The sequence below is a fragment of the Galeopterus variegatus genome, unplaced genomic scaffold (genome assembly GCF_000696425.1).
Source record: "Galeopterus variegatus unplaced genomic scaffold, G_variegatus-3.0.2 Scaffold22725, whole genome shotgun sequence".
Taxonomy (NCBI): Eukaryota; Metazoa; Chordata; class Mammalia; order Dermoptera; family Cynocephalidae; genus Galeopterus; species Galeopterus variegatus.
This window is the reverse complement of record NW_007748836.1, coordinates 1-5,704: the sequence shown is the minus strand read 5'-3', so window position 1 is coordinate 5,704 and position 5,704 is coordinate 1. Positions and strand designations below refer to the sequence as shown.

The window sequence follows — 5,704 nt, the reverse complement described above, 5'->3', positions numbered from 1 at the left end:
AATGGTGGACAAAGTATCTGAACAAAAACAGGCAAAGGAATTTGTTGGAATTTAAGAAAAAGAAACCAGTAGAACTTTTAAGAGCATGTGGAGTGGCTAGACAGATTGCTGTCTGTAGGAGGTCTAAATAATGGACAGTAGTAAAGTATGGATGTATATAAAATTTGGTAGGGGTCCAGGATTAAATTTCTTTTCACATAAATATTCAACTGATTCAGCACCATCTATTAAAAAAGACTTTCTTGAGTACTTCTGGTTTGAGCTCAGAAATGCCCAGAGCTGGAAAGAGCATCATTGTACTCATAAAACAAGAAAGATAGGTGGAAAAACTGCAAATTAATGACTTTTTTGGAACCCTTAAGGGAACTGAGGCTTCATGGAAAACATATAACACAAAATTTAGAGAAAGACAGGTGCTTGCTGGTAGAAGGAGGAATTGAGCATTTGCTTATGTGGGGCAGACACTACCCAACTGCCATATAAGCCATTAAGAATATTAAATTAGAAAATTCTGAGAAATTTTCAAAGGCTGAATGTGGGCCACCAGGAGATTATCAAGCGCATAGAGGGGTTTCATGCTGTCTTCTGAGCTTTTCCTTCAAGAACCTCTCTAGATGCCCACAAAAAAGATCTGAGAGAATCCTTAAAAAGACCACCCTTGCTGAGGGAGAGAAACAGGAGCCCCTGCCAAAATCTCAGCAGACATATCTTCCATATTTTCCTTATGATAGAAAAGGCTTAATTTAGAGGACGAGGGGTATCAAACCTGTAACCTGAGAGCTCTGGTAGGAACCATATCTGGCTGTAGAAGGGGAACATGGAAGAAAGAAAAGAAACACTACTCCTCTGAAAGAGGATTAGGGATACCTTTAAAGGTCATACTCAATTGCCCCATATTCATGTACCTACTAAGGCTTAACATAACATCAGCAAACATGATCTCCCCTTTCTCTGCTACCATGGCTACAAACCTTAAATAAACATAATAGTGGAAAAAAGTTTAGAGATAGCAAGAGACACTTTCTGGGAGGAGCAGCACAAAGGGAAGATGCAAAGGAAGGCAGGGGGAAGGTAGAAAAACAACATATTGAGGTTTTAATTTTAAATTTCTGGTTTACATAGGGTAAGAACCATTGCAGCAACAAGCTTCAAACTCAGCCCAACTCCTCATTACACTGGAAAACCCCTAATAAAAGCCTTACTCCCTCATTTCCTCTCGCCATGTGATCTGCTTGTATCTGCTGGCTGCCTGCCATTTTCCACCATGAGTAGAAGCAGCCTGAGGCCTGTGCCAGATGCAGCTGTCCCAGAATCATAAGCCAAATGAACTTCTGTTCTTTATAAATTCCCATTTTCAAGTTTTCTGCTACAGCAACACAAAATGGACTAATACAGAAAATTGGTACTGAGCACTGGGGTGTTGCGATGCAGATATCTGAAAATGTGGATGCAGCTTTGGTACTGGGTGTTAGGCAAAGGATGGAGGAGTTTGGAGGACTTAGAAGAAGACAAAAAGATGGCAGAATGTTTGGAACATTTTAGAGATTAGTTAAATGGTTGTGACCAGGATGCTGATAGAAATGTGGACAGTAAAAACCATGCAGATCATGAGGTCTCACATAGAAATGAGGAACTCATCAGGAATTGGACAAAAGATAACCCTTGCTACACCATCACAAGGAACTTGGCCACATTGTGTCCATGCCCTTGGACTTTGTGGAAGGTGGGACTTAAGAGTTGTGAACCAGAATTTGTGGCAGAAGAAATTTCCAAGCAGCAAAGCATTAAGTGAGCTGCATGGTTACTTTTAACAGCCTACTCTGAGTTATGGCAGAAAAGGCATGATGTAAAGCCAGAATTTAAAAGGAAAGCAGAGAGTAAAGATTTGGAAATTTTTCAGCCTGGCCATGTGGTAGAGAAGTGGAGAGCAGCAGAAAAATTCAAGGGTGAAGCAGATAAACTGATTGCTAAAGACATTACCTTGGTGGTGAGGCAGCCAGATGCTAATAACCAGGATAATGGGGAAAATGCCCTAAAGGCATTTGAGAAGTCTGGAAGGGTGCCTCACCCATCATAGACCCTGAGACCTAGAAGGATTGAGTTGTCCTGGAGGACAGACCTGGGGCACAGCTGCCTGTGGGAACCTGCTCCCTGCATTCCAGCCACTCTGGCTTGAGCAGCCCTGCCTCAAAAGGCCAACTAAAGTGTGGTTCATGCAGCCGCTCTGGAGAGTAGAAGCCTGAAATCTTGGTGGCATCCACATTGTGTTAAGTCTGCAGGCTGGCAGGACATGAGAGCAGCAGAAGCATGGCAGCCTCCACCCAGATTCCAGAGGATTTATGGAAAAGCCTGGGGGCCCAAGCAGAGATCTGCTGCAGGGGTGGAACCAACCACAGAGGCAATCTACTAGAGCAATGCTGAGCAGGAAAGTGGGGTCAGAGTCCCCACAGAGAGCTCCCACGAGGGAAATGTCTAGTAGAGCCAAGGCAGAGGGGCTGCTGCCAGGACCCCGGAACTGCAGGGCCACTGGTAACATGCAACACAGGCCTGGAAAAGCCACAGGAATCAGCACAGCCCACTGTGCTGCACCTGGCAGAGCTGTGGGAGTGAGGCTGCCCAATGCTTTGGGGGCCCAGATGCCCCATTGTGCCCAGGATGCAGGACTTGGAGTCAAGGAAGATTATTTTGGACCTTTAAGATGTAATGTCTGCCCTGCTGGGTTTCAGACTTTTTGGGGGCCTGTTTCTCCTTTGTTCTGGCCTATTCCTCCATTTTGGAATGGGAATGTGTATCCAAGGTCTGTTCCACCATTGTATCTTGGAAGTAGATAAATTTGTTTTTGATTTTTACAGGTTCACAGCTGGAAGGAATTTTGCTTTTTGTTTCAGCTGAGACTTTGAACTTTGGACTTTTAAGTTGGTGCTGGAATATGCTAAGACTTTTAGGACTGTTGGCATAGAAATCTGATTATAAGTAATGGAAACTTATTACTTATAAGGAATGAGGCATGAAGAATTTGATGTATGTCAGGACACAATTCTTCCTAGAGAGCCTGATAAGATGCATGATGGAGAGAAAACCGATGACCATAATATAACTGGAAAATCACACAGACATCATGAGCATCTTAGCTAGCATCCCAAGATTCATAGTCAGCAGGAGGCTTTTGAATATAGTGGACAAGCAAAAGCCTTCAACACAGAGACAATATTATTTACACATAAGAAGGTCGTATGGGAGAGATCACTTTTAAATATAATGAATTTGGGAATGCCTTTGATAAATCAGCTGTTATTGCTCAAGACATAACTCAGGTATTGAGAAAAACTTTTCAATGTGATACATGTGGGAAAACATTTTATAAAAAGTCTATACTTACTAAACATCAGAAAGTACACATAACAGAGACACAGTATAAATGTAGTGATGTGACAAATCCTTCTTGAAGAAATTATCCCTTGCAGTCCATAAGAGAACACATATGGGGAAGAAACTATATGCATGTGATGAATGTGGAAAAACTTTTAAGCAGAAGTCACTCCTCAGGAGGCATCAGAGAATTCACAGAGGTGAGAAATCTTATGAATGTAAAGAATGTAAGAAATCTTTTTACCATAACTCTTCCCTCAGGAAACATGAGATTTCACACAGGGGAAAGACCCTATGAATGTAATGAGTGTGGAAAAGACTTCCACCAGAAGGCAAACCTCAGCATGCATCAGAGAATTCACACAGGGGAGAAGCCCTATGCATGTAATGAATGTGGAAAAACCTATCATTTCAAGTCAAACTGCAGCAAACATCTGAGAATTCACACCAGTAAGAAACCATATGAATATAATGAATGTAGGAGATCTTTCTGTGATCAGTCAGCCTTCATTAGACACAAGAGAATTCACACAGGAATAAAACCCTATGAGTGTAATGAGTGTGGGAAAACCTTTCACCTGAAGTCACTCCTTAGAAAGCATCAGAGAATTCACACAGGTGAGAATCCATATGAATGTAACCAGCATAGGAAATCTTTTACCCAGAAGTCAAACCTCAGTAGATATGAAAGAATTTACTTGAACTCTTGAATGTAATATTTGTGCAAAACCATGAAAGTAATAAATGTGGAGAACCCTTTCCCAAGATGCCACACCTCAGGATGCATAAGAGAACTCACACACAAAAGAAACACTATCATGTACAGCTGTTTCTTGGTATCCACAAGTGATTTTTTTCAGGATGCCCCATGGATAAAAAATTTTGTAGATGTCCATTATATAAAATGGTGAAGTACTTGAGTAACATCCTGCTGTAAAACTAACATGTATTGGTTACTTGTAATACCGAATACAATGTAAAAACTATGTAAATAGTTCCTAGAGTGTGTTTGATTCTGTTTGTATTATTTTGATTATTGTATTATTTTTGTATATTTTTTCAAATATTTTGTACCTGTTGTTGGTTGAATCCATATATCCACAGTGGATCCCATGTATAAAAAGGCTAACTGTAATAAATATGGAAACATAAAAAAAGCCATAATCATCATCAAGTATAAAAAGTAATACTTATTTTTGTACTTTCTGTTATATACACATGTTCTGTTTTTAGTGAAAAACATGATGTATACACAAACACACAGACACAATCCTTCTGAAGAGACAAAGCAATCATTAGAAGGAGCCCCAGGTATAAAACAAATGTTGGCATTGTCATACAGGCAACTAAAAATGACTATAATTAATATACCAAAGTCTCTAATGAGAAAGGTAGAAAACATAAAACATCAGATAAATTATTTTAGCAAACCAAAATATCGAAAGAGAAGGCAAAAGCCACAAAGCCGAGGCAGGCAGTCCTTCTGGTTGCAGCAAGAGCTCGTAGCTGCGGCTTTGCCAGCAGCTCTCCCTCCAGCGGCCTTGCCAACTTGGAGAGGGCAGCCCAAGCTGACTCCTTTAGGATACTGCCATGGCGTGGACCACGTCATCTCCCCCTTTTCTATTTTGTAATTTGAGGGCGAGGAGTTCTCGTTGTGTTGCCTTTATTGCAGATCCAAAGTATCTGATGAGGACCGGAAAAGAAATAATAATAATAATAATAATTATAATTGTGAACACACCAGCTGAATGTATTAAAGACCATAGATTATAAATGGGCATGAGAAAGGTCAGATATTTTTTGATATAAATTTGTTAAATCTACTCCTGGAGCAGAATGATTCCAAATTCCTTTTATATGCATCTGAATCTGTTGCCATGAGGCATGCGAATCATTATAAGGAAGGGGGGTAACACAAATCCATTTATATTTATGGTGACAAGCAGTTGTAAGTTGAACCTTAATGTTTTGTATCTCTTGTCTTAAAAAGAAAACTGTTTCTTTTAATACATTAATCCTATCTACTAAAAAAAATTATTTTAGCAGAGAGATGAAAACAATGAGAATGGGTCAAATGTAAATGGTAGAAATTAAAAACATAGATGCAAAGATGCAGAATGCATGATAAATCCCCAAATAAAACTACATCCAATTATACACTATAATACTTTTTTTTTCCTTTTTGTCTTTTTTACTGACGTAACGGGATCGCAACACTCAGTGTCGCGCCCGTACCAGGGACCGGCAACGGGATTGCAACCCTCGGTGTTGCGTCCGCACCACACTCAGCCAGTGAGCAGGAACCGGTCTCCACATGGGATCCGAACCCTCGGCG

The 5,704-nt window shown here is 40.4% G+C and overlaps 1 pseudogene; it reads left to right on the top strand.

Annotated features, from left to right (window-relative positions):
* The first annotated feature begins 3,233 nt into the window (after positions 1–3,233).
* On the top strand, positions 3,234–3,987 carry LOC103583408 (annotated as a pseudogene).
* Positions 3,988–5,704: the final 1,717 nt, after the last annotated feature.